Below are 27216 nucleotides of genomic sequence, written 5' to 3'. Positions count from 1 at the left end.
TGGAAAGACGAGAAGCAGGTGCTTGATACAGCTACCTTCAAAAGCAGATGTAAACAGCATGTATTATTTAACAGAGCAAAACCATTCATACGTGTTAAATGTGACTGCATTGGAGAGAGTTATCTGGCTACTGCAAAGCAAACATAACTTTTCAAGACTTGGAAAACGGCTTCAGGATCACAAAAGCATGTAACAAGTTTGCATAACAACATGATACAGTATTCAGTTCTTTTAGACATGTGATGACCTGAGTTTATATTTCACTTAAGTTCACTCATGAAAGCAACTTTGATGGTCTCCTTCTAGTCACCATAGTTTTCTCATGAAACTATGCACAGTTTGCCATCGCTGTCAATTTTTGGTTCAGAAGAGACCCACGACCGGAGCAGCAGGAATGCTGCAGGTCAGAAATGCGATGTGTATTGGCAACAAGATATGGGGAAGCATGCACAGTGTTTTCCTGCACTATGTATTGCTCCAGCCAGGGCTATTCATTCTCTCTCTCTTTCACAAGCAATTAAACTAATTGACAAAATTGTATAGAAAAGACAGAAGCAAAAATGAAGAATATGAAGATTTTGGATTAGCTAATAAAAATAAATCTCAAAAGAAGTGATACCAAAAAAACAAAAAAACAAAAACCAAGGGGGAGATACTGGATGTACTTAAATGTGAGGTAGAATTTGTCTATGTTTGAAAAATTATGAATATTTTACTAAAATAATCCATTCTGAAAAATTATGAACCCTTTGCTACATAGTTTGGTACCAAGTTACATCCATACAAATATAAAAAGAAAAATATCCAAACTGCAGGCTACTCCTGTTGAATTTGTCAAAATAACAAAGGCTCTACCTCTTCTTTCCCCAGTCTTTTTGCAGAGAGCATAGCCCTTTCCCAGCAGGAGCTCCCTTAAAAGACCTCTTCAAATTAAATTCTGAAGTTAGCACCTTCCTCCTGTCAGAGAAGTCTGCTCCAAGGTTATTCTAATCCAAAAGCCTTTTCCATATCAAAAGTCCAGTGCATGTAAACACAACAGCCAAATAAAAGGGACTTCAAAGCCCTTTTGAATCCTAGAACTCTGGCTCGCAGGTCAGCTACTCTAGGAACTGCAGCACTCAGACTACCCTGCTCTCCTACTCTTGTGGGAGAGGATGACTGGAAGCTCAATGCCCTAATTTGATCCCCAATTACTAAGAGCAGATAGGAGTTTCATACCATCATGCAACCCACAGAGAGCAATCTATGTTTTTTTTCCCCAACCAAAACTGCGTTCCTGAGACCAATTCCTCTTCCTTAGCAACCGCGGTCCCAGTCCCACAGATACAGTTCTTCCAGAAAACCCTGCAATGAGTCAGTGTGGCCTCAGAGATTTCTCTTACTAGCTTTAAAGTGCTAGTACACCCCACTAAGAAGACAAACACAAAAGGGTCACACTTATAGACCTCAGAAATAGAAATATTTGGTATAAATTTAAGACACATTTTAAAAACACGACTTATATTATACATATTTTGCAAAGCTCATAACAATTCTTTCCTGATAAGATTTCTCACACATGCACAAGCTGAGTATCAGATAGCTTTTAACTGGTTCTCGGAGGAAAAAAAATACTTGTTTGCCTCGACTGCAGACTCTCTCAAGTTTTTATCCATTCTTGAAAAGCAAATCTTACAATCAAACCAGTGAGAATAGGGTTGGGGGGAGGAACCCTCTTTCCTAGGTGTCTACTTTGTAGACTCAGTTAAAGGGAGTCATATCTTCAAAAACTTCTACAAGTGAAAATGTAACTCCCCTTTGTAATGGCAATAGAGAACGCTTCTAGTACTGCTCTTCTCTAGTATTTGACGATAGTGTCTGAAAATTGCAATGTCTAATATTGAAAACTTTTTATATTCCAATGATTTTTATTTTCTCCTAAGATGCAGAGAAATGATCCCTGCTGCTAATTCTGAAAAAGTTAATGGAACAAAAGAAGCAAGCAGCAGGTGACTCATTGCTCCTGGAAGTTATGAGTTCCTGGAAAAGCCAAGCTGTTATCCTTTCTTGCTGTAATGAGGATCACTGTAATCATCATAGTGAAGCCATTCATTCCATTAGTACAAATGAGTGCAATCAACAGCAAATAAATCCAAAAGAATTGGGGCTAGATAACAGTGACAGGTCAGACTCCATATGATCTGCATTCATGTGCGGCAGCAGATTCAGGAGGCACAAGATGAAAAGGGTGAGTATAGCAAGTGTGTTTTCTTCAATTAGAGGCATGAACAGTGGGCCACCATGACATAAGCCCATCCATACAGAGGCATGGTCAATGTGTATTTTGTAATGTGCCACTGTATCAATGAAAAACTAGTACCATCTGGCATAAACTAGTCATATCAAGTCAAAGGATGCTGATATAACCTAGTATGGAAATTCAAAACTGTGTACCTCTATGGCACATTGGCACCAAAAAAGTGAAAAAGATCTGCACAGTGAAGTCTGTGTTTCCATCTCTGTATCCAGTATGGAGAATGAGTGTGACACCTAGAGATCACTGATAGAAGCCTGTAAGGGAAGTAGAGTGTCAATACCATAAAAGTTTCTTGGGCCACTCAAAGAACAGAAAAAGGCAAAATGATTTACAACATAGAGAAGACAAAAAAAGGGGGCAATGGGAAGGTATGAGACACAACTCTCTTGGAATTCTTGCCATAATTTGTGGCCACAATTTGAAGGTGAAGTTCAGAAAAAAGTGTTATTTCCCAGTCACTTAATAAGTCAAAATGTAATAATAGCCTAATGTTTATATAGTAGAATCTTTCATTCTGAATGCTCCAAATGCTTCAGAAACACACATTGTCATTGAAACACCAGACATTTTAACAATACCACAAATCTGGAAATCATTTTCATTACAAAGAAACCCTCCAGAAGTCTGGATCTTCAACTTATGCCAAATATCTGAACTGTATTGTCTGTATCTCACTTAAATAGTAAACACCATGGGAAAAAGACCTTAACTCCTCTCAGTGGGCCAGATTCTGCCATGGTAATCATACCTTACCTCCTTGAGAGATCTAGCAAACTCAGTGTATTACTCGAGGTAAGACTGAGTACAAGTATGGGAGTAGTTTGTCTCTCCAGCAATACACCGACTGTACTGAATTGGCCCAGATTATGATTTCATTGGGACTCCCTGGGGCCTAGGGTGTGAATGGGGGTATCAGAATCAGGCTTTAAATAAACACCACCACAATTTGGAGCAGGGACTTTTGTTTTACTCCATGTTATATAAAGTGACATGTATATTTACAGCATATTTCTATATTATAAAGCATTTTGCCACATTCTGTGCTTTGTAAACCTATTTAGCAGTGGGCAGACCAAGCAAGTAGCATGGGATTTACACTGTTTAATTGCTTAACAACAACAACAATACAAGTAATGAAAATATTATTGTTATTCCCCAAAGATTTGTTTGGGGACACTGGAGGCAACATGGCTTAGAATTTGTAGATGTTACACAAACGGAACGTGTAAAGGGACATGGATGGAAATAAATAAATTATTAGATTATTAAATTAATAGATTCAATACCCTTGCTCACATTGGGCTGTATTACTCTATAAGGGTGTCAGAATCTGGCCCATAAAGAACAAGACAGCACCTCCACAATCTGCAAAATAGAAGAAAACTATTTAGACATCACAGTGGAAATCTCCTATCCAACATTCAACTTGGAGACATTCTAAACAAAATGACAGTGTATTTGGACTTGAACTCCATTCTATGTAAAAGATGCTCCATAAACACCTCATGGAAGTGCATATAAAGAGAAGTGAGAATCTGTAACAGCATTACATTTAGATAAGGTCATAAAGTGTTTCTGATAAAAATGCTGACAGATGATTGCTTCTATTTCCCTCATTTTATAGGTCAATGAATAGTGATCATAATGCCAGACATCTGAGTACATGATCATTCAATCATACTTTAGCAAAGCCAAAAGAGCTTAGAAGTACCCATATGGTCCACAGCTGGTTTTATCCAGTAGTAAAGCAAATGTGCATTGGTACAGCAGAGGCAAAGGCTGTACTGAGATGACACTAACAATTTAGAAACTACTGAATGGAGCCCGGCAGTCCATGCTATCCTGATTGTTCGTCTACAGCAAGGAATGATTTGTCAAGTGAACCAGATTGCTTATTCAATGACATATAAATCAGGACCTAACAGCTTTTCAGCAGCTCACCCGCATCACTAAAATAGTGTGGTCTGCATTGCTGCGCAGGCTGATTTGAAGAACTGGAAATCAAAACACACATACACAAAAAGGAAATTAAAATCTCTGTTTTGGCAAAAAGGAAGCAGGCAGCTTATATATTTTTGTATATTCCCATGAATCAGTGCTGAAACAGAGTATAATTCCATATGAACTCCAATGGACTACGTCACTAGTTTCGGCTGAATTATACTTGCCATTTTATATTGGTTGTATATTTAATTGTTTGGCCTTGATCATCTCTTGGGTTACACAGAATGACTGAGGCCAAAAAATCTGCCCCTTGCACGGTGCACCCCAAAAATGGTGCCAAGTTATATGAAAAATAGGGGTGCGTAATAAAGCCATTATAGGCTGCTTTTACTAACTTCAAAGTGCCTTGTAATTATCTACTTTTAAGAGAACTGCACACCTTAAATTAGGCTTAAGATCAAATCCGGAAGATTTCTGGGGCTCTGTATTTTAAATGTTCTATCACTAATACTAGATGCCTGGAGCTACTAGTTTGGAGCTACCAGTTTGGTTTTGGTTTTTTTTAAATGCTCTGAAATGTTTCTGCAAGAACGGAGGTGTGCACGCAAACACGCACGCATGCACACACTCATGCTAGTCTGGTCCAAATACTGTGCAAGCCATTACTCATTGCATGCAATTGCCCAGCCAGATATACAGCAAAATAACCAAACAAAAATTCACCTAGTCAAATTGTAAATATTGTGTATATTACTAGGAGTCCCTCTTGTCACTTGGAGGGGTATGTGGGTCCAGTTAGAGCTAATGAATGACAGACTCTTCCTTTGTAGGTCCTGGGATCTTATTCCATTCAAATAGATTGGTTTATTATGAGAATGCCCTTTAACTCCACTTAGGAAGTTTTTCCATCCTTTTTGAGGGAAGAGATTTCCCGAATGTAAATGAAGAATTAATCTAACTAGTCTAGAAGAGGCCTTAATAGATCTCAACAAGTGTTGTAGTCCTGGACAATTAGTTACAGCAGTGGTTCTCAAAACCCATTGCACTGTGACCCCTTTCTGACAACAAAAATTACTACATGCCCCCAGTACCCTGTGTTACTATAGATTTTAGAGTCTAGAACAGGAGTGAGCAAACTTTTTGGCCTGAGGGCCACATCGGAGTATTGAAATTGAATGAAGGGCCATGAATGCTCACAAAATTGGGGGTAGGGGTGGAGGTGAGGGCTCCGGCTGGTGGTGCAGGCTCTGGGGTGGGGCCAGAATGAGGAGTTCAGGGTGCAGGGGGGGAGGGCTGGAGATGAGGAGTTTGAAGTGCAGGAGAGGGCTCCAGGCTGGGACCAAGGGTTTCAGAAGGCGGGAGGGGGATCAGGGCTGGGACAGGGGGTTGGGTTACAGGGGAAGGGGCGGGAGGGGGATCAGGGCTGGGACAGGGGGTTGGGTTACAGGGGAGGGGTGTGAGGGATCTGGCTCGGGGTGCGGGCTCTTGGGTGGGGCCAGGGATGAAGGGTTTGGGGTGCAGGAGGGTGCTCCGGGCTGGGACCAATGGGTTCAGAGGGCAAGAGGAGGATCAGGGATGGGACAGGCTGTTGGATCATTTGGGGTGCGGGGCTCAGGGGTGCAGCCTCTGGGCTGTGCTTACCACAAGCAGTTCCCGGAAGCATGTCCCCCCTCCAGCTCTGAGGCATGGCCAGGCAGCTCTGTGTGCTGCCCCATCCGCAGGCACCACCCCTGCAGCTCCCATTGGCTGGGAACCACGGCCAATGGGAGCTGCGGGAACAGCGCCTGCAGATTCTTACTTGCATTCAAGCTAATATGTTTCATTTCAAACACTATATTACCTCTGCTTTAGACAACTATGGCAACATTTATAAATATCTAACCTTCACAAAATCTACATCTTTATGCTGCACCTGCTTGCTTTTCAGATAGCCCTAAGAATTCAGCTGTGATAGTGGTCTGCTACCACTACAACACTGACACCCATACTGCCAACTGGAACAGAGCCCTACTTGCACGTATAACAAAGAATGTCAGTCATAAATAAATGCACAAGGGAGATAAATGCACTAGGGAGAAATCTGCAAGTGGAGGAAGTGGGAGGGAGGGGCAAGGGCAGTTTGACAGTGCCAAAAGTTATTCCTTCAGGTGGAAGTAATATGGGAAACTGGGGAGGTGGGAAGGGTTTTTAATACTGTGCATATGCTGGGTTTTCCTGATGAGTGCATTTTACAAATCAACAGTTACATTAATCAAATAATAAAAACCACAGAGTGATATTTAATAAGAAACCTCAATGTCAGTAAAATCAAGTCAAATAAGTCCACTTTTGTTAGACTTTGTGAAAAGGACAGAATTAAGAAAGAAAATGAAAAAATGACATTGCTCTGAGGTTAAGGATTTGCCATATTCAGCCTTGTACTAGTACCAAAAAAAGAGAGTCCAAGTAAGAGACTGCCTTCTTCCAGGCTTTGGGCATCACCACGAAGATTTCCAGGGGTACCATTGAAATCCTGAGTGATGTGCAGCTGATCAAGACTGGAGATAAAGTGGGAGCCAGCGAAGCGACTTTGCTGAACATGTTGAGTATTTCCCCATTCTCCTTTGGGCTGATTATCCAGCAGGTGTTTGACAACGGCAGCATTTACAATCCTGAAATGCTGGACATCACTGAGGAGACTGCACAGACGCTTCCTGGAAGGCGTTCGTAACGTAGCTAGTGTTTGTCTGCAAATTGGCTACCCAACCATCGCTTCTATGCCTCACTCCATCATCAATGGGTACAAGCGAGTCCTAGCTGTGGCTGTGGAGACTGAATACACCTTCCCACTGGCTGAAAAGGGAAAGGCCTTCCTAGCTGACCCCTCAGCCTTTGTGGCTGCTGCCCCTGTGGCAGCTGAAGCTGCAGCTCCTGCCAAAGAGGAAGTAAAGGAGGAATCCGAGGAGTCTGACGAGGACATGGGATTCGGTCTCTTCGACTAACTCCTGCCACGCACTAACCAACCACTTCATCAACTGGTTTAATGAGAGAAATAAAGTGCTATTTTACACCCAAAAAAAAAAAAAAACCTGTGGGCCAAGTGATACATTACCATGGCTAATATCCTGTGAACAAGGAGAGCTGGAAATGAATGCTTTATGCCAGTGGATTGCTGGGGGTCTTATCCTTCAGACCTAACTCTGACAGGTCACGTGATATGACTAGACTCTTACATCATTTAGTTATCCATTTTGCTTATTTCCCCCTGCTCCCCCTTTCATTTCCAAGATTATTTTAGCAGTTGATATCTGAAGCAAGCATGGAATCTCTCTCTACTTTCCAAATATATAAAGAAGCGATATCAAACTTAAGCCATTTATGAGATATCAGCCACTAAAATCATATCCAGATCGAAGTGGGTGGGAAAAGAAGCTGGTAATCAGAATGATGTAATTTTAAAAGGACCAAAAACTCTCAAAACGCTCAAGTTAGAAATGCTTTATCATTCCAGTATAAATGCTTTAAGGGTTAGAAAACTTTTCCCTGCACCAGTGCTGGACTACAGCTCAGAAAGGTTTACTCTCTCTATAAGATATTTTCAGTCTAGTGTAGGAAATGATATTCAGTGCTAAATTGATTAATGTTAAAATAGCATCCTTTCATAAACATGGTTTAGAGATTTTGCTGTGAATTTTGCTTTGCTGAAGGGATAAGGTAACTTTCAAACTCCATGCAGAAAGAAGTCCTTGTTTGCAGATGCAATTGGCTTTATGCAGTCACGTGTAGTAATATTCAGTCTCCAAATATATCCTTGCAAAGGTACTACTGTACAAGCCATGGAAGTTTCAAGACAAAATATAGACAAAAGGTCCCTGTGAAACAGCACACTACAGCTTTCAGCACCCTGTGTGTGGTTAGCAGCAGGACAGAGCTCTGCTTGTGATCCACAGGAAGTTTGAATAGTTAGCTCCCCAAACGTAGTTTACTGCCAGTCTCCCTTGGACAAATCACGCATTGTTGGGGGAAAAAAGCTGCTCTGTAAAATGAAGCACGGTCTCAGAACTACTGGTCTTAGTCTTATTACTATCCTCATAATTGCAGGAAAGCACTCAGACCAGGAACCATTTCAATATAATATCTCAATTTATACCTCTAGAAAATGTGATTTGTTAACGGTTTTCTATTAAATCCCTGGATACCACTAGTTATTTCTGTAATAATTTAGATTAAATACATAGGAAAAAACTACAGGGGCAGATCCTGGTGTAAATCAGAGTAGCTCCACTGAAGTCTGCAGAGTTTTGCCAGTTTACACAAGCAGAACATCTGACCCAAAGTCTCTTGATTTTTTTTCAGTTAATTCCATATGCAACATTTTACTGGAACCCATGTATGAGCAAAGGGGAGGAAGAGTCACAATTTTACTCATCCCCAAACCCTTTCACTTGGCATTATGGGATTCAGTCTCATTTTAATCTGGAACTGGAAATAATGTAGGAGTTTCCTAAACCTATGCAGTTGCAAATGAGCTGTTTAATCCCTTTGAGGCAGCTACTTACCCCTGTGACCCGCCAAATCATTTTAGATATTTCACTAAATGCAATTGCTATGCAGCACTTTGGCTGTAAGGATCCCGCTGAAGCTACAGCAATTTTAGGTCTAATTTTATTCATTTACTTTGGAAGGTCACTGTGCTCAGAAAACCGCAAGAAACTTGTTGCAGGCAACAAGTGAAAACAAGGAATAAAAGTAACTAACTTTGTTTAAAAGAGGAAAGCATAAACATTCCTTTCCTAACCAATTTCACAGAAAGTCACATTGCAGTGTGTGTGACTCAAACAAACATGTTCTGATTTTAATGTATCTCTGAGCAGATATTCTGCTAGTCGACACAGTTAAAACAGGCTGAATTTAAGTTTAATGGTACCTACTCCTGAATCCCCAAGTCTACCCAAAACAAATGATAGTGAGCACGTCAGTGCTATAATTGCACTGCAGCCAAAGAAGCAAAGAACAGAAAAGAAAACTTCATGTTTGTTTGTTTGTTTTGCTGAATCAAATCTTCATATCATATATTTACCAAAGGTTTTAGACAGACAATTATTGTACACTATTTGTTTCTAGATGCATGATTAGGCCATACGAATTCCCTTGCATTGCTGCCCAAATTTGGGAACTTTTATTACAAGACTTGCCATCCCCTTGCCCCAGTTCAAAATTAGCTTTCTGTTCCAGTTCACCTCTGGGGGGTCATTGGGAAGATCTGTAAAGTGTCTCTGAAAGCAGTAATTGGGGGACTATTAGGTATTTAAAGTAAACATTGAAAGACATAGTTCCTTTAATGCTGACTATGGGGTTGGATTCTGTAAGTGTGACAAAGTTACAGGTAATTTTATGTCAAGGATAAAACTATATATTAAAATCCTGCTGTATGATGCTTCAGTAGCCATGGCAATTTTCTGGCATGACAGAAGTTGGAATTACTTAACTTTACAGAGCTGCATCAAAAGCATCACTCCATCCATATATCCATCCAGGATATTTCAAGGGTGTCTATCAGTGTGATATGTGAGCATTAGCCGGCACAGGAAGGTAAAAGTGACATGCCTGAAGGCGTTCTACTCTCAGAGTCTGATCTCCAGCTGGTGCAAATCAGTGTAGCTCCATCAAAGTAATAGAGTCATAGAATCATGGGAATGTAGGGCTGGACGGGGACCTTGAGAGGTCATCTAGTCCAGCCCCCCTGCGCTGAGGCAGGACCAAGTATACCTACCACCCCAACCAGTTTTTGTCTAATCTGTTGTGAGGTGTTCACCCCACACTTGCCCTGAAAGGGTTAACGCAGATTGAGAAGGAGGCCAATTAACCCAACAGGCCACAGCTGAGAGGAATCAGGTGGCTAAGCAATCCCCTGATTGAATGAGGAAGCCCAGCTGAGGAGGAATTATAAAGGCAGGAAATTGGCAGCAGAGGGACCAGGGAAGTCTGTAGTCACTCCCTACAAGGCAGTGAATGGGAAGACTGTCTAGGACTGCTAGCAACTAAAGACTGATACCCTCGAAGGGGAAAAACACAGATAGTGACCTGCCTGGAGGGCTCAGTCAGGAAGAGGCGGCAGCAGCCTGTGGACGAGAAAGGGGCTGCAAACCCAGAGAGAGAGGTTGAGAGACAGCATGCAACCGCAGGAAGGGGTGTTGACCTCACAAGCTATTCCCCAAAGTGACCAGGAGGAGGTGCCATCCTAGCAGTGAGTGGACCACCAAATCACATATGTTCTTAAAAACTTCCGATGACAGGGATTCCCCAATCTCCTTTGGAATTTCCTTAGATAATTTCAAAACATTGCATTTTGATTTTGACCTTTTCTTTTCTAAAAACGTATTTTAGTCTATATCTACTAGCATTTCACAACACCAAAATGTTCCAATTTCAAAACCTTTTTCCAAACCTTTTTCAAGTCAGAAAATGTATCGAAACCAACCCAGTTGCATGAATAATTTTGGCAAAATGATATTTTTATGCCAAAAACCCAGCACAGGTAATGACATCACACTTTCTTCTTTTCACATTAGAACAATTTGATCAAACAAACCCCTGGATGGTAAATATGTATTAAGAGCGAGGATTCTCAAACTGGGGGTCGAGACCCCTCAGGGGTTTGCGAGGTTATTACATGGGGGGTCATGAGCTGTCAGTCTCCACCCCAAACCCTGCTTTGCCTTTAGCATCTATAATGGTGTTAAATATATAAACAAGTGTTTTTAGTTTAGAAGGGGGGTCACGCTCAGAGGCTTCCTGTGTGAAAGGGGTCACCAGTACAAAAGTGTGAGAACTACTGTAACATTATTTCCTCTAATACAGCATAGTATTAGTTTTCAATTCTCATCAGGTGTAGGCATACTTTAGCTGATCAATTTTTACATAGTTACTGCAAACTGAATGATAAAATCTGCTGTCAATTAGATTTATTGACTGCAACGTTTTGATAGAGCAAGTGTATTTACATGTGTTTTCATGGCCGCTACGATTATATACAGTTACTTCCTTTGCATTAATTGTCTATTTTTAGCTACTTCTAAAAGCCAAACCGGTATAGATTAACAGCTGATGAAAACTGCATCTTTCTTCCTTCTTTCCACCCATGTTCCAGCCAGAGAGGATAACACAGAGTTAGAATGGATATAAACCCAGATTTATTTAATTGGTGCTTTAGTTCATTTGGCCAGCCAAAAGATTTCAGTAATAACCAGTTTTATACCATGAGGTATTTGCACAGAGCATTCAGTAATCTCAAAGGATTTATTTAAATCTATGGACCCTTTTAATATTTTATGTTTTGTAAGAATACATGTTAAAGTTAAGCCAGATGATAAATATATTTTGAAATGCAGGGTTATTTTGTTCCATATGTTACAGCTGTAGAAGCCTGATTTTTAAACAACGGGGTAAGGTTTCTTTTACAAAAGAGTAAAACCAGAGCAGCTCTATTGGAGTCAGTTTACACTGGTAAATATATTCCTATGAAATACGAGGGCCAGATTCTCACAGCGGATTCTGATATCAATGGGACCACTCACAGTGAGTCAGAGGCTATTCAAAGTAAACAGAATCTGGCCATAAAGGATTAAGATCCTTCAAATAGCTGGATAAATTATTTCAAGCACTGAATACGTTGTACAAAAAATTAACGCTATGAAACTGGTTAGTACTAAAATCTTTTGGCTCATCAAATGAATTAAAGCGCCCATTAAACAGATCTGAGTTCATTTCTAGTCTAACTTTAATTCACCCATAATTCCATTTAATCTATCAATAATTTAGTGTCTAAATCTAAATTTAGTCCACAGCACTAGATTGGGACTCATGAGATCTTATTTTAATTTATGGCTCTGCAACAGACTCAGCGTTACCCTGGGCAAGCTACTTACCTCTTTCCCTCAGCTCCCCATCTGCAAAATGTGGATAATACTTCTCTGCATCACAAGGCTTATCCGAAGCCTACAGTGCTGAGGGCCAGATACATGGATATCTGTTTTATCATTCAGTTGCAGTAAACACATGAAAACTGATCTGCTCAAGCATACACCTGAGGACAACTAAGAACTAAAACAGGACTTTGCAACTGGCCATATTTTATTTCCTCTAACAAAAATTTAGAATCCATTCAAATCAAGGAAGCTCAGATTTGCACTGCAGTAAATTTTTCCCAAAGTGCCAGTTAACTGAAATTGTTTGCTCACATGTATTGCTCTCACTTACATGGTTAATATCTGATCCACCCTATCTCTCTCCTCACCTTACTGTTCTTTTTCTCAAACCCCGTTCATATCAATTATATATTAATAGTGGCATAAAATATATCTTTGCTTCCTCAGAGTTGTCTGCTGCCAAGACAAGACATAACTATACTGGTTTTGGCAAGATCATCCGAAAAGAAATCCAACTCCAATTCTCCCTCTGGTTTTTCTGTTACAAATTAGAAAAATTCACATAGGCAAGACCATTATGATAACCTCAATCAGTACTCCAGCCTTGTGCAGAGACTTGGAAACTTGCAGCTGCTGCTCCTCAAGTAATTATAAAATGTCACCCTCCGCTACGATGCCAGCCTTCTAACTCTCACTCTCCAAGCGTGGTAGCATCAGCATAATGAAACTGTAGCTTTTGAGCAAAAGCCCTGACTGACATTGCACGACTATTCAGAAGAACTGATGCTGGCCTCAGTGTTGCCATTAACCCCTGGAAAAGTATTCCATCATTCTAGAGCTCTAACTGAACAGCACAGAACTCTAAATTGCCCTTGATATGCACTTAAGAAATACTCCATCGCTCCACTTCACAGCTATGTTCTAGTGTAGGTAGCACCCAACCTGATTCTAGGCTGTCATTGCATCTTGGAGCATTTGAACACAAAGAAGGCCTAGAACTTTACCAGCTTACAAACTGGTTCTGACAGACATGATCAAAATTTGTGCAAAAATTACATATCAGCAAAAAAAAAAATTCACGTTTGCATAAACAGGCTGATACTTTACCGTCATTGATACTATTTCCCCAATAGAGTTGTATTTTTTAATTGTTGCTGATACAATACACTGGGGGTGGTTCCAGATTTATAAAGGTATTTAGGTACCTAAAGGTGCAGATGGGCTTAGTGTGATTCTCAAAGTGAACATAAGAACATAAGAATGGCCATAACGGATGAGACCAAAGGTCCATCTAGCCCAGTAACTTGTCTTCTGACAGTAGCCAATGCCAGGTGCCCCAGAGGCAATGAACAGAACTGGTAATCATCAAGTGATCCATCCCCTGTTGCCCATTCCCAGGTTCTGGCAAAACCAAAGTGCCTAGAGTAGGTTCGGTACTTAACTCCCATGAAAGTCGATGGGAGTTAGATGCATAACTCCCAGGGTGTCTATCTGCATCTTCAGGCACCTAGTAACCAAATGACTCCAAGTAACCAAAATAACCTGTGGTGTGATGTTAACATAGTCGTTTGTGCTAGGATTTACACCTTCCAGCAGCAGCATGGATTTTCAAAGATTCATAGATTCCAAAGCCAGAAGGGACCATTGTGATCCTCCAGTCTAACCTCCTATATAACACAGGCCATAGAACTTCCTCAAAATCATTCCTAGGGCATATCTTTTAGAAAAAGATTTCAACACACAACCCCACACCATCTCACGTCTTGTCTATTAATTTCTCCAGAAATAGCTTTTAAAAAAAAGCTATACTCAGAACAATAAACAACTAATTTGGTTTGAACAGTTTTGCGATTGTTTGTATATGGCAAAACAGCTGTTTGGATAGTATGAATGAGCTCTTTTTAGAACTGCACATACACTGATCTCAGTAATAGTAAAACCTGCTTCCACTTCTTTTTTGCCACCCTTTCAGACTTGATGAGGGAGGCCGTCTTGTTGAGATCTTCAAATATTTCTGCGTAACAGGTCATTATTCTAATGCTCTCTCCCAAAACTGGAGAAATAAAGCCACTACAGGAGCATATTTATACACCAAATTTACAAAGCTATCTATGCTTCATGGTAGCTGGTCTTTATCATTTTCCAAACAACACTGGTTGGGATCTAATTGATTTTATATTATGTCCCTTACCAGAAGTGAGAATATCGTGTTTACTAGGGCAGCACAAAGAGGGCAGGCCTATTCTTACGGCTGTATTTAATACTGCTGCTAATCATGGAGATTAGGCTGAAACAATTACAACAGCTAATTAAAGAACAATGCGGTTTTTGGCATCTTTTCTCAGACAGCACTATTGGGAATTCCTAACTCAGGCAAAGCAGGGATAATTAAAAATCGAGCTCTGGTTTCCCCTGCACTGGCAGCTGGATCACGCTGATTAAACTGCAAATAAAACACATGAAACCAACACTTTGTAGTCTATTCAATTTCACTTAAAAAGGCTTTTTACTGATTCATAAACAGAGAAATAGTAAACAGCAAATTATTTAACTAAAGCCGGGTATGCAGTCTTCACTGCATTCACTTCAGGGCTTACCAGTACTACCTTTTTGTGCAGTATGTGGGGCATTAGGTGTTACAGGGCCTGATGAACCACTCAAATTGTTCAAGTTCCTTCAGAAAGACATTTTTGTTCAATAGGAAGAGATCTTGTAAAACCTCACTACAACTTGACCAAGATTTTCATAAGCATTATGACATAAAAACTGGAAATTGCCTTTGTGGAAGGTGCAGTATTCTATAATAATGGGTTACAATCAGGGCTGGCGCAACCCATTAAGCGACCTAAGCGGTCTCCTAGGGCGCTAACATTTGGGGGGCGGTGACCATGGCGGCCAGATCTTCGGCCGCTCCGGTCGTCGTCAGCATTTCAGGGGCGGGACCTTCCACCATCTCTGTCGGGGGTGGCATTTCAGGGGCGGGACCTTCCGCCGCCTAGGGTGGCAAAAAAGTTGGCAGCGCTCCTGGTTACAATGCTACAAGACAACAGAGTTACAACATCATCATAGGCTATGACTGCTGAACAAGGTAAGCTTTTGTTAATGATAAGTGTTAAAGCATCACTGTAAACACAGCAACTTTAATAAAAACAAAGCAACACTAAAGTTGTTAACATTATTCACTAAAGTTGTTAACTACTCCAAAGCTGTGGGTTGGAAAGTTTGACCGAGACTCTTAACATTAATAGTTTCAACTTCTGCTCATGAAGGACCATTGGGGGACAGGGTAAGAAGCTGTGAGGCGCCAAAGAGAAAACAAAGCTAATGAAAAATAGAAACTTAAAGCCACTTTCTGCATTGACTTTAATGGAATTATATTTAGGGTGAGAGTGCATATCGTACAGTAGCACATGAGAGTTCAGATCTCTTAAGATACTTCTCTGCATCCAGTTAATCTCCTTTGATAGCACGCAGGTACACATACTGGATAGATAGTATTGTGGTTAAAGTATGACACTGGGAATCATGAGACTGGATGGCTCTGTGTCAAGGCTTCTAGTGTGTGCCTCAGTTTTTGGGTGTCCAGCTTGACACACCTACAGCTTGCCTGTCATACATGCCAAGCCCCTTGTAACTCCTGTGAGTGTCTCAAACTGGGCACCCAAAAATGAAGGCACCAGAATTAGACACCACTCTTTAAAATACAGGTCTCAACATCTTTTGGCTCCAGACACCTCTTTTATAACATGGGCTTAACAATGCTTTCCCAGCATGTTACTTATGGTTTGTAAAACACTTTGAGAGCCTTGAATGCAAGGTGTGCTAGAAATACAAATGATCATTAGACAGATATAGGCCCCAAGTCCCTTCTGCACTGAACTCTTCTTGGCACATGGTTGGAAGAGGGCATCACCTCCTGATTCTTTGGTGCATCGCCACCACCTCTGGATCACTGGTGTTGGAGCAGCTATGGGGCTGCTCTAATTTACACTAACTAGAGGACCTTATGTCAGTTGTTGCTGGTGTAACACAGATGGGCTCCACTCCACCTTTTCACACCTCCTACATCTGGGTGCGGAAGGGGAGGACAGGAGGCTCAGGAGGCAGCTACACCACTTTATGCCAACTAAGAGCTCTTCTATGTCAGAGGAATTCTCAACTGGCTAGTTTGAAGCTGATTCCACCCTCCATTTTGTCCTGCCTGAGTAGGGCAAAGTCATCCGAACGGCAGGAGAGAATCTTGGCCATTTTGTGCATAGGCACAGACAAAGAAAAACCAAGCAAACCTATTTCTCATTATTTTTAGAAACAATTTTACAGAGAGCTGTTTTGTTAAGGAAATGTCTGTGGGGAATAGGAGTTACTGATATTATCCCAGGTATGCGATCAAGGAAAAAGTTTTCTAAGGCTGGGCCTGCATTCCAGCTTCTGTGAAGAATGCACTCTTGAAAGGGTGGTCTAAGCTGCAGAAAATCTCTCAGGGAAAATCAGCAGAGAGAGACCAAAGAAAGGGGAAATACAGAGCACCCACCTGTATCTTCAAGCCACAGAGCTGTGGCAAAGTGTCAGGGCCAGAATTTGGATGGTTTACTCGAGTTGATTAGAGGAAGAGCAGGAAGGGTATAATTATGGCCCTCGTGAAGAATCAGCTGTGTTTAGGAGACAGTTGGCTGCTTTGCGCCCAGGTATACAGGTGTTACAAACTCTGGATTTGTTTATATTTCCTATGGAAAATATTCTCATAATAATAGATCACTGGCAGCCAAATGACAAAGGTTTTTTAACCACTATTATTATGGGTCAGCCACAAAAGAAAGAGATGCTACCCTTAGTACTTTCAGCAACAAAAATGCTAGGATGGTAGAGCTGTATCTTTGCCAAGCCATTCATTAAAGTCTCATCAGAAGGTTTTTTTTTTATAAATATACACCTCCTTTTAGATTTCTGAACTCTGGATGAGATTTTCCTAGTTGATGGGAGGATTTCATGGGGATAAATCTCCCAGTCAGCTTTGAAAATCTTCCCCACTGTCTACAGAGCCTCCTGTCTTCTTAGTCATCACAGGTCCTAATATATTCCTCCCTAAATCACCAGAACCTACTGTGTGATTTGATGAATGACTCAGCTGTGTGTGTGTGTGTGTGTGTAAGTAAAACTCAGCCAACTTTAGGAATTCACTTTGAGATCACTTATTTTCTGGAACAACAATAGTCTGCATTATAAAGGACATTGCCCAACACAGTTAGGAAGACACAAGATAAAAGGTCAGGTTTACAGGTCATCAGTAACAAATAAGCACAGAGATTACAATATACTCAAAAGGTCTGTGTGTGAATCTGTAAGGAAAGTCCAGCACAAGTATATTCTACTGTGTAGTGATATTCTGACCTTTGGTATTGTTACTGAAAAAATATGCTACATGTTCTTTTAAGATCTGTTTTATCCCTATACAATACATGCTGGCAGACACTCCAGAGGTCAAGAATCATGTGGAGAAATCTTTCCACAATTCTAATATCTGTGCTCAGAAGGAAGGAATTCTACAAATTCTGATTTAACAACTTGATCCCAGGGAGAGATCACTATCTGGTTCTCAAACCAAGGGCTGAGAGGCAAGCGACCTCAAGTTAGCAGCTTTGCTACTGACTTACTTTATGATCTTCGACAAGTCACTTACCCGCTCTGTGATTCAATTTCCCCATTTGTAAAATGAAACATACATCCTTTGTAAAGCTCTTAGCTCTACTGATGAAAAGGACTATATAAGAACTAAATATTATTTTATTATTATTTCTTTGTTTAGTTTTTTTTTATTCAGTGCATGTCCCCCTGGTATCTGGGCACCTCAACAAAATTATGAAGTTATGAAATTATGAACATAGAAATATAGATTCACTCCACCATGCAGAGATGGGAAGTTCTTGGTTTATGTTTTTAATGTATTTATTGTCTGTCTGTCCTTCTGTTGGTGTTAAGGTGGAACGGTTATATTAAAGAAGTGGGTTTCATTTTGCTCTGAAGTTACTGAAGCTTGAGCTCAAGCAGTATGTACAGCAGATGAAATTTTGGCAAAGCAAATGTAAAGCACTAGGCAACAACACAATTCTATAGCTAGTATTGCTATATTTTAAAATACCTGCAAGCAGGTAAGTTATTCAAAATTCCCTAAGACGTAAATTACATTAGAAACAAAGTGATGTGAGGGGTAAACGTCTACTTTCCCAGAATACATTTCAGTGAGGAGTTTTATACCCGAAAACATATAAAAGTGTGAGAACAGAAGAAGGAAGACTTACTTTTTACCACATAACAAATGTTTGAAAATATCACAGCACTTTATAAGGTCATATATAACACTAGCTGTAGCACTACAGGAAGGTATTATTCCGTCCAACAAAGAATATAAATCCTTGTAATGCATATGATTTAAAACATATTTTAATTCTTATTATGCTTTTAGCTTTGACCCAGAGTTCCTGCTGCTCACTATAGTGCTCAGAGAGGCACATTATTTCCCAAGATTCTTTAATTAAACTTGTAATGTAACATTTTGCCCATGATTGCTGATTGCAGTACCTGGCACTTGCATTTGCAGAGATACCACCTACCACTTTTGATCCGCTGCCCAGCCTATGAACCAGAGCATTCACTTACCATGAAATACACATTATTGATACTTTTAATGCTGAAGCAGACTGTTTCTTTCACTTGAGCTTAAATCTTTGTTATTGACTTTGTTGAGGTCAATGTCAAAGACATGATGGCCTGAGAGACTGCAAGAAAAGTGTGTTTTGTTGTTCAACAAGCTTCTTCCCTCCACATTTGAGAAATGAGCACTGTACTTTAGGTTTCAAAAACAGCCATGCCTTTGTGCCCCACTCTGAGAAGGTCTCCCCTTGCAAGGTCTTGAGAAGTGAATTTAGTATTAATGAAAGATGCTGCATTGGCAAGCCTGGAAATGGGAATTCCTCTGTATTTATCCACAGCACCCTTGCTGTCCCACCACTAAGCCTCAATCCTAATCAGTGGGGCAGATCCTCAGCTGGTTACCAATGCAGCATCTTTCCCTAATATTAAATTAATTTGTCAAACACTTGAACTGTCAAGTAGACTGATCCAAAGAAAGATCTGTCTCTGTATGTATAGATGTTTATTCAATGCCCATCCCTCTCGTGTCTGAGTACTTAGGGTGAGAAGAGAATTCAGTCTTAAAGTTCATTCAGTCTTGGCTTCTCTGCTGAGAATGTCAACAAAATGCCAATTCTGATGGTGGTTCCTATGACATTTACTCAGCCACACTGTACAAATGTATTGTTTTCTATTACTAGTTGGATTATTAAATATCTAATTTTAAATTACAGATTGTGGAATGCGGAAATCCTACATCTTGCATTTTCTAACTTCTTGGGTTAAGATTTGAGATTGGGATGCTGGAGCCAGCCATGGTCCTGGGTGATCAGGTCTGGAACTAAGGGCAGGATGAATGGGGTGCCCACCAACAGCTCCAGAAGCCTGGTGCACCAGTGCTGGTGGAGCCAGGCTGGCACTATCAGTATCACTGAGGCTCCTTCACTCCTGACCTTGAGCAGAACCTTGTGGATGAGCAGAATAGGTGGGAATGAGAAGAACAGGTGGTCTTTCCAGGGGAGGAGGAACGTGTCAGCAAGCGAGCCCAGACTGCGATTCAGGAAGCACCAGAACTGCAGGCACTTCTTGTTGCTTCTGGTCACAAACAAGTGGATCTGGGGAACTCCCCACCATTGGAAAATGTTCACCACATCTGGGTGAATGGACCACTTGTGGTTGTGGAAGGATCTGCAGAGATGGTCCACCAGCTCATTTAGAGATCCAGGGATGCCTCCAGGTGTATTGAGGCGGCTATGGAGAAGTCTCAGAACTTGACAGCTTCCTGACATAGGGGAGAGGAGCGTGCTCCACCCTGTCTGTTTATATAAAATATTGTTGTTGTATTGTCTGTCATGACTGACACACATCTCCCTTCCAAGTGCGCTTGGAAGGTCTGGCATGCCAGACGAACTGCCCTCAGCTCCCTGACGTTGATGAGAAGCGAGAGCTCCTCTTGGGACCAGAGGCCCTGAGTCCTGAGCTCTCCCAGATGCACTCCCCAACCCATCACTGACGCGTCAGTGACAAGAGACAAGGAGGGATGTGGTTTGGAGAAGCGCACCCCTGTGCGCATCGCTTGTGGATCAAGCCATCATCGGAGAGACTCGAGAACCTGTGTGGTGTGAGCATAATTACCTTGTCCAGACTATCTCAGCCTGGTCAATATGCCGATGCCAGCCAGGCCTGGAGAGGTCTGAGCCTCAGCCGCACGTGTTGTACTACATACGTACAAGACGCCATGAGTCAGAGCTTCAAGCAATTCCTTGCTGTGGTAGTATTGCCTGAAGCCCTCTATAATGTCATGGCTTGTCTGAAAACAAGACTCTGGCAGGAAAGCTCTGGCTTGTCATGAATCTTACATTGCCCCTATAAACTCTATTCTCTGAGTGGGGGGGGGGGTAGAGTTGACTTTTGTACGTTCAGCAGGAGACCTAGCCTGTCAAAGGTAGACCTTATCACGCTTACATGTTGCTTCACTTGTGTCTTGGAGCGGTCCTTGACCAACCAGTCATCGAGATATGGGAATACCCACACCTGGCTTTTTCTCAGGAAGGCAGCTATGACTGCCAATCACTTGGTGAACACTCGAGGGGCTGCTGACAGGCCGAAAGGGAGGACTGTAAATTGGTAGTGAGTGTGGCCCACTACGAATCTGAGGAACCTCCTGTGGGACGGGAATATCGAAATGCAGAAGTATATGTCCTTCAAGTCAAGGACAGCATACCAATCTCCTTGGTCCAGGGAAGGGATAATGGCGGCCAAAGAGACCATACAAAACTTTAGTTTCTTCATGAACCTGTTGAGGTTGTGCAGGTTGAGAATGGGTCTGAGACCCCCTTTGGCTTTCAGGATGAGGAAGTACCAGGAGTAAAACCTCTTACCCCTTAGTTCCTGCAGAACCTCCTCTACTGCTCCTGCTAATAGGAGTTTTTGCACTTCCTGCATTAGGAGTTGCTCGTGAGTGGGGTCCCGGAAAGGTGATGAGATGGGGGGGAACTGAATTGGATATCTGAGTTCTACTGTGCGTAGTACCCAGAGGTAATTTGGAATCACACATGGTAGAAATGGGATAAATGGGCTGAGAAGGGTGGTGGCAGATCCAGGATTTGGGTTGGTGTGTCACCCCCGGGCACACCTTCAAAAGGCCTGCTTAGGATCAGGGGGCTGTCTCGTTGACCCCAACCCCTGATTGGAAGGGGGTTGAGATGAGCAATGCCTGTGATTTCTGCCCCATCTTCTGTTAAAGTCCTGCCTAGGTAGTCCCCGATAAGGGCACGGCATAGGCTGGGGCTTAAAGTATTTCCGCTGTGCAGCAGATGTATGCAGCCTTAAGAACATAAGAACGACCATACTGGGTCAAACCAAAGGTGCACCTAGCCCAGTATCCTGTCTTCCAACAATGGCCAATGCCAGGTGCCCCAGAGGGAATGAACACAACAGGTAATCTTCAAGTGATCCATCCCGTCGCCCATTCCCAGCTTCTGGCAAAGAGAGGCTAGGGACACACACCGCTGCGCCCCTATTCCCCCAGGTTCTGTCCGCTTCCCGGAATGGCACGGGGGCAGGCAATGAGCCTGCCCTGCCCCCGGTGCGCATCGGGCCGGAGCCCACCCCCCAAACTCCTGCTGCACCCTGACCCCCTGCCCTGAGCCCCCTGCTGCACCCCGACCCCCTGCCCTGAGCCCCCCGCACTCCAACCCCCTGCACCCTGACCCCCCCGCTGCACCCCGCACCCTTCCTGCACTACAACCCCCTGCCCTGAGTCCCCTGCTGCACTCTGCACCTTGACCCCCTGCTGCACCCCTCACCCCTCCTGCACCCCACACCCCAACTCCCTGGCCTGATGAAAGGGATGGAGAGGGGGCGTGGCCGAGGGCAGCGGTAGGGAGGTGTCAGTAAATGCAGCCCTCAGGGCAAGGTACTAGTCCTCATGTGGCCCTCGTGGTCATTTGAGTTTGAGACCCCTGAGCTGGATTATGTGATAAATGGTCACTTACACCAAAAATCACAAATATTCCAGGTTACACCCAATCCCAAGAGACCAGGCACCCATCCAGGTCGATTTGCATGCTAAATCTCACACCAAAGACAATGCTGATAGCCAATTCTACAGTAAACTAACTATTAGCTCAGAAAAAGGAATGAGAGTTATTGAGAGGTTAAAGCAGGTAAAATATATGTACGGGTGAGTCACAATCTATAAATCCAAATGGTAGCAGCGATGTAGTAAAATCTGCCAGTTTCCCAAAAGTCTCTCAGGGCGATTTAGAATAACTCAGGGGATCTCCATCTTCTCATTCAGTTATTCTGCCCTGTTAGAATCCAAACAATCCAGAGATGAAGAATTTTTCCTTGTGTCCATACTTATAGCTTCTTCTCACAGAAAACAAGGTGACAGGGTCACTACCCAGTGGGCAGAGGAATGCATTTAGAGAGTCTTTGATCTCTAAGTATCACACTTGCCTTCGAAGTCACAAAAATTAGCACTTTCCTATTCAAGTTCTTAATTTGCATTACACAAGGCTTCTTTCTTGTTTGATGGGTTATTTAGTTACAGGGGTATATACAACATAAAATGTTTGCTGTTACATTATAACAGGATACAGATAAGTGAAAACAATGCATGCAGCATCCCATCAGTTTCTATGAAGTTTAAACACCAAATACATTCTTATGCATTTAACAATCACTTTGATCTATACTAAAATACACAAGTGAATTGGCCCGGCTTCCAACTATGCATTTGTAAGTGTTCGATGAGGCCTAGGGCTTTGGCATGAGCAGGCATGTTGTCTACCAGTGTCACAAGGGTGAAACTTAGGGCATGTCTACACTACAAAATTAAAATCAACGTAACTTCTGTCAGCATACCTCTATTACAGTAATTCATTGCTTGTGCATGTCTACACTTCGCTCCTTGGGTTGGCGGTGCGCTTCCTCAACAGCAGTGCTTGTACTGATTGTACTGTAAGGGTGAGGCATTGTGGGACGGCTTCTGAAAGCCAGTAACACTCAACGTAAGCAATGCAGCATCTACACTGACACTCCGTCGACCTCACTACATCAACATTGACTCTACGCCACTCGTAGAGGTAGAATTATTAAGTCAGCGTAGTGGGGCAGTTATGTCAGCAGGAGCGAAATTTGTGTGTAGATACTTCCATAGTTAGGTCGACGTAAGCTGCCTTGCATCAATCTAGCTCGCCAGTGTAGACCAGGCCTCATTGGCTAACATTAGAGAAAAAACACAGGCTTTCAGGGCTGCATCATTTAAACTGGGGAAGGGGGAGGTCAGGATAATTTAAAAATTAGCAAACCTCCTCTTTGATAAAATATTCTTCCAGGTGTAGAGCATCAGCACCAGCCAGCAAGCCTCCATCTCAGCCAGATGGCAGTCCTTGATGACCCACCATGCACTGAATTCCCCAGAATGAACTCCTGAAGCTTGCTAACACCATCTTTGCATGATTGGCAGCACCATCATTTTTGATGATCCCTATAAAAGCTTAAAATTGTCAGGTGAGGTTTGCCAACTTCTTGATTAATTTTTTGCAGTGCCAAGCTTCCCTGCTGGTGGCCCTTGGATCTCTGCTCCCATGCTGTTTCCACTGCTTGATGTGAAACAACGTTAGTGCAAAACACAGATACATTTTTGAATGCTGGGGACATTTGGCACCTGAGCATGTGGCTGCACCCAGCAACATGGTTAACAGTGAGAGAGTAAAATGTTCAGGCAGTTATGTTGGAACAGAACTTGCCAAAATCTGGCTCTTGTAAATACACAAACATTTCCCACAGCTGACCCAGGTAAATTAAAGTAACGAATTAGTTACACACTGCCAGAAAATAGCAGGAAGGGGGACTAAGAGGGAGACAAAATGAGGCATCATATGCATTGACACACACTGCACACAACCTGATTTTTATACAAGAGGATGATGGGAGAGAGAGAGGAAATCACCTCACAGTTAGATATTTTTCAATCTACCCTCTTAGTAAGATTTTTCCCCAGAAAGAGAGGATTCCCCTTCCTATGAGGTCAGCTGTAATTATTTTGCACATCCTCCTGGTGTAATAATAGTGATTAATGCTCCTCTGTCCAACTTCCATGTTATATAAATAGGTCCTTGGCCTTGCTACCTCTTAACAATGACACAATAATAGTTTAATTTCAGATGGGGCAAAAAAGCGTAGCAGCTAATCAATATTTAAATTCAATCTGAAGCAAAATATGACACTAAACAAGAAGAGTTCTGATTTGTCTGCTAAATAGGAGCGTGTTGCTCTGATTTTTCCTAACATTACCACCTGCAGAGGTCACCCTTTAAGAACCTACTAGCTTGCCTTACATCAATAAAGTTACCTCAGTATCTTTCGTCTTCCCTACGCTAACTACAGGGAAGGTCTAAGGAAATTTAACGCTTAAGGGTGACTACTGTTATGTATTTTCTGTCTTGCCTTATCTTCCTCAGTGGCACAGTTAACAATCTACATAAATCTGACTAAGCCTTCCTAAATGTAGCACATTGGTGTTAATTAATTCCTTTTGATAAATAGCCAGATTAGGTTATAAATGTGCTGGAGCTTCCAGGTAAAAAGGCCTTGATAATAATACCTCGTGCATCTTCAGCAGTTCTTTGCCCATGCACTCAAACTGCTCTACAATTGAGGTAGGGAAGTTCTATAATCCCAACACAGATGGGGGAAATGAGGATGGTGGGACAGGGATTAAGTGACTTTGCAAAGGACACACAAATCTGTGGCAGAGTCTTGACTCTGTTTTGAACTCCATACCCTCTTAGAAGTTAAGTAAGATAAGAATGTTAACAGTTTAATATCTCTATTCCACTTTTAAAAGGTCAAGTTATGAAAAATACAGGTATATGCCCTATCTATTTGACTGGATTAAATGAACTCAGGAAATGATGTCAGTCATCTAACTGATGCCAGAAATGAAAGGCAATGACCTCTAATTATTCCAGCTCAGAAGTACCATGTTTCTGGATTTCAAAGTCAAACGAATAGGCAGCATGTTTAGAAAGGTTACCATGAATCTGATCTGGTACTTACTGATAAAGCTTCATTGATTTGTTGTTTTCATTGATTTTTGCCTTTTTTCTGTTAGTTACGCTGAACTTTCTCAAATTTATAAGGCACTTTATGTCCAGCTACTATACATCACAAGAAAGATGTGAACAATTAAAAGTTCAATAGTTAGGTCCCAATAAAGGAGCTTGTCAGATAGCCACCAAATTCTGTATGTTCCCAGTTTGTAGAAAAGCCAGATATTGTTAAAGGGACACAGTCAATTTGACAGCTAGGTAATTTATAAAAAATGCATTTCAAGCAGTTACAGGTACTACACTTGACCAAGTCCCCTGCCAATGTCACAGTTTTACAAATCATATTTTACTACTCTATTTTTAGTTTCTTTCTCACAGTTGCTGTGTGAAAGACCCACAAAAACAACACTGGAAACCAACAGACTGATTACACACGGGAAGCAGTAAAACCAAATATACACAAAGTGCAATTAAGTGAACAAAGTAAAACTGGAAACACAGAATTTTTTCCCCTTCTAATCTTTTCTGATTTCCACAATCTTGATATTACTCACAACAATAATAGAAAAACACTTCAGGGAGAAGAGTGATTTTTAAGCTGCATCCCAATAAAGGCAGGATTTCATGTAAAGGCCTTTACTTATTCAAATAATCACCTTCCCTTCATCCAAATCCCTCCTAAGAATCTCACCTCTGCTGTGAAGGCTACAAACATTTAAACTTTAAAAACTGTTCGTACTGTAACAAATGGAGTCATCATATGATTCTGTTTATGTAACTCCACCCAACCCCACCAACTCCCTCATTTGCTGTTAGTGTCTTGTCCAAAGACTAAACCATATGGGGCGGAGAGCATGTCTACCTATCTCTTCTGTGAGAGCATAATATACATAATACTAAATGAGTGGCATCAGCGCATTAAATGTAAAGTTTGACCTTCCAGGGATAACTGAAATCTACAATCCATTATTTCCAGTCTAGGCCACTGGGACTTATTCTTGCACACACATAAGGGGAACTATTGACTATAAGGTGCAGAATATGTTGATTATAAAGCAACATCAGTGGACCTCAAAAATAGGGAGCCCTTGGTGGAAAGGAGGGTTAAACTTAAATCAGTGCATGTAAAGTAGGAGATCTTCAGAGGGATGCAGAAGGAACCTCAGCTTTCCCACCCAGTCCATCCCAAAGAAATATTTAGCTGTTCCTACTAGCCATTAGAGGGAGAAAGACCAGCTGTATAAAGCTCTGATTTACACACAGCAATTTCAGAGTCCAATCTGCTTACTGAATGTCATTATAATGAATTACAGTGCCAAGTGCAGCACATAATGGACCCAATCCCACCTTCATGGAAGTCAATGGGATCTTGCCAGTGGCTTTGGACTGGGCAGGGTTGGGCCTAATCTCAGTCACCTAACACTGGAGACAACAGCATAAAGGAGAAATGCCTTTGGAACTTTCAGGATTTTGTAGATTCAAGTCATAACATCAGAGTCTGTCCTCAGTTGCAGCTGTGCATCTCCACCGACTTCATACGAGCGTAGAATTTAACCCTTACTATTGTTTCAAATTAGACTTTTGTTTAATTTTTGTTCTAAAGAAAATACACACGCACACGGGTGAGCTATAAACAGTAGGTTATTTATACTGTGAAGTCTAACAGGACTAATGAAGTGGTAAATGCCAATGCCAACTACCATTTATCCTGAGTCCAAGGATTATAGGCAATGATTGCATGGGGATATTGTAGAAATGGTAATGTGCACATTTAGAAAAATATCATTAATCCAGATATTACATTGTACTTGTCAAGGGCAGCCACACAAAAATACTCAGCAAAAGTCACCCCTCAGACTCTTCTATATTAATTTATCTT

The 27216-nt window shown here is 41.7% G+C and overlaps 1 protein-coding gene and 1 pseudogene across 1 annotated transcript in view; one reads left to right on the top strand and one right to left on the bottom strand.

The window, feature by feature from the left end:
• The window catches only part of LOC128844411 (60S acidic ribosomal protein P0-like), a 32299-nt pseudogene extending 25012 nt beyond the window's left edge, over positions 1–7287 (top strand).
• The window catches only part of XYLT1 (xylosyltransferase 1), a 321898-nt gene that overhangs the window by 195679 nt on the left and 99003 nt on the right, over positions 1–27216 (bottom strand). The gene's annotated exons all lie outside the window — the stretch shown is intronic.

The sequence above is a fragment of the Malaclemys terrapin genome, chromosome 10 (assembly GCF_027887155.1).
Source record: "Malaclemys terrapin pileata isolate rMalTer1 chromosome 10, rMalTer1.hap1, whole genome shotgun sequence".
In the NCBI taxonomy this organism is placed as follows: Eukaryota; Metazoa; Chordata; order Testudines; family Emydidae; genus Malaclemys; species Malaclemys terrapin.
The sequence above is the reverse complement of the archived record's forward strand: the minus strand, read 5'-3'. Positions and strand labels throughout refer to the sequence as shown.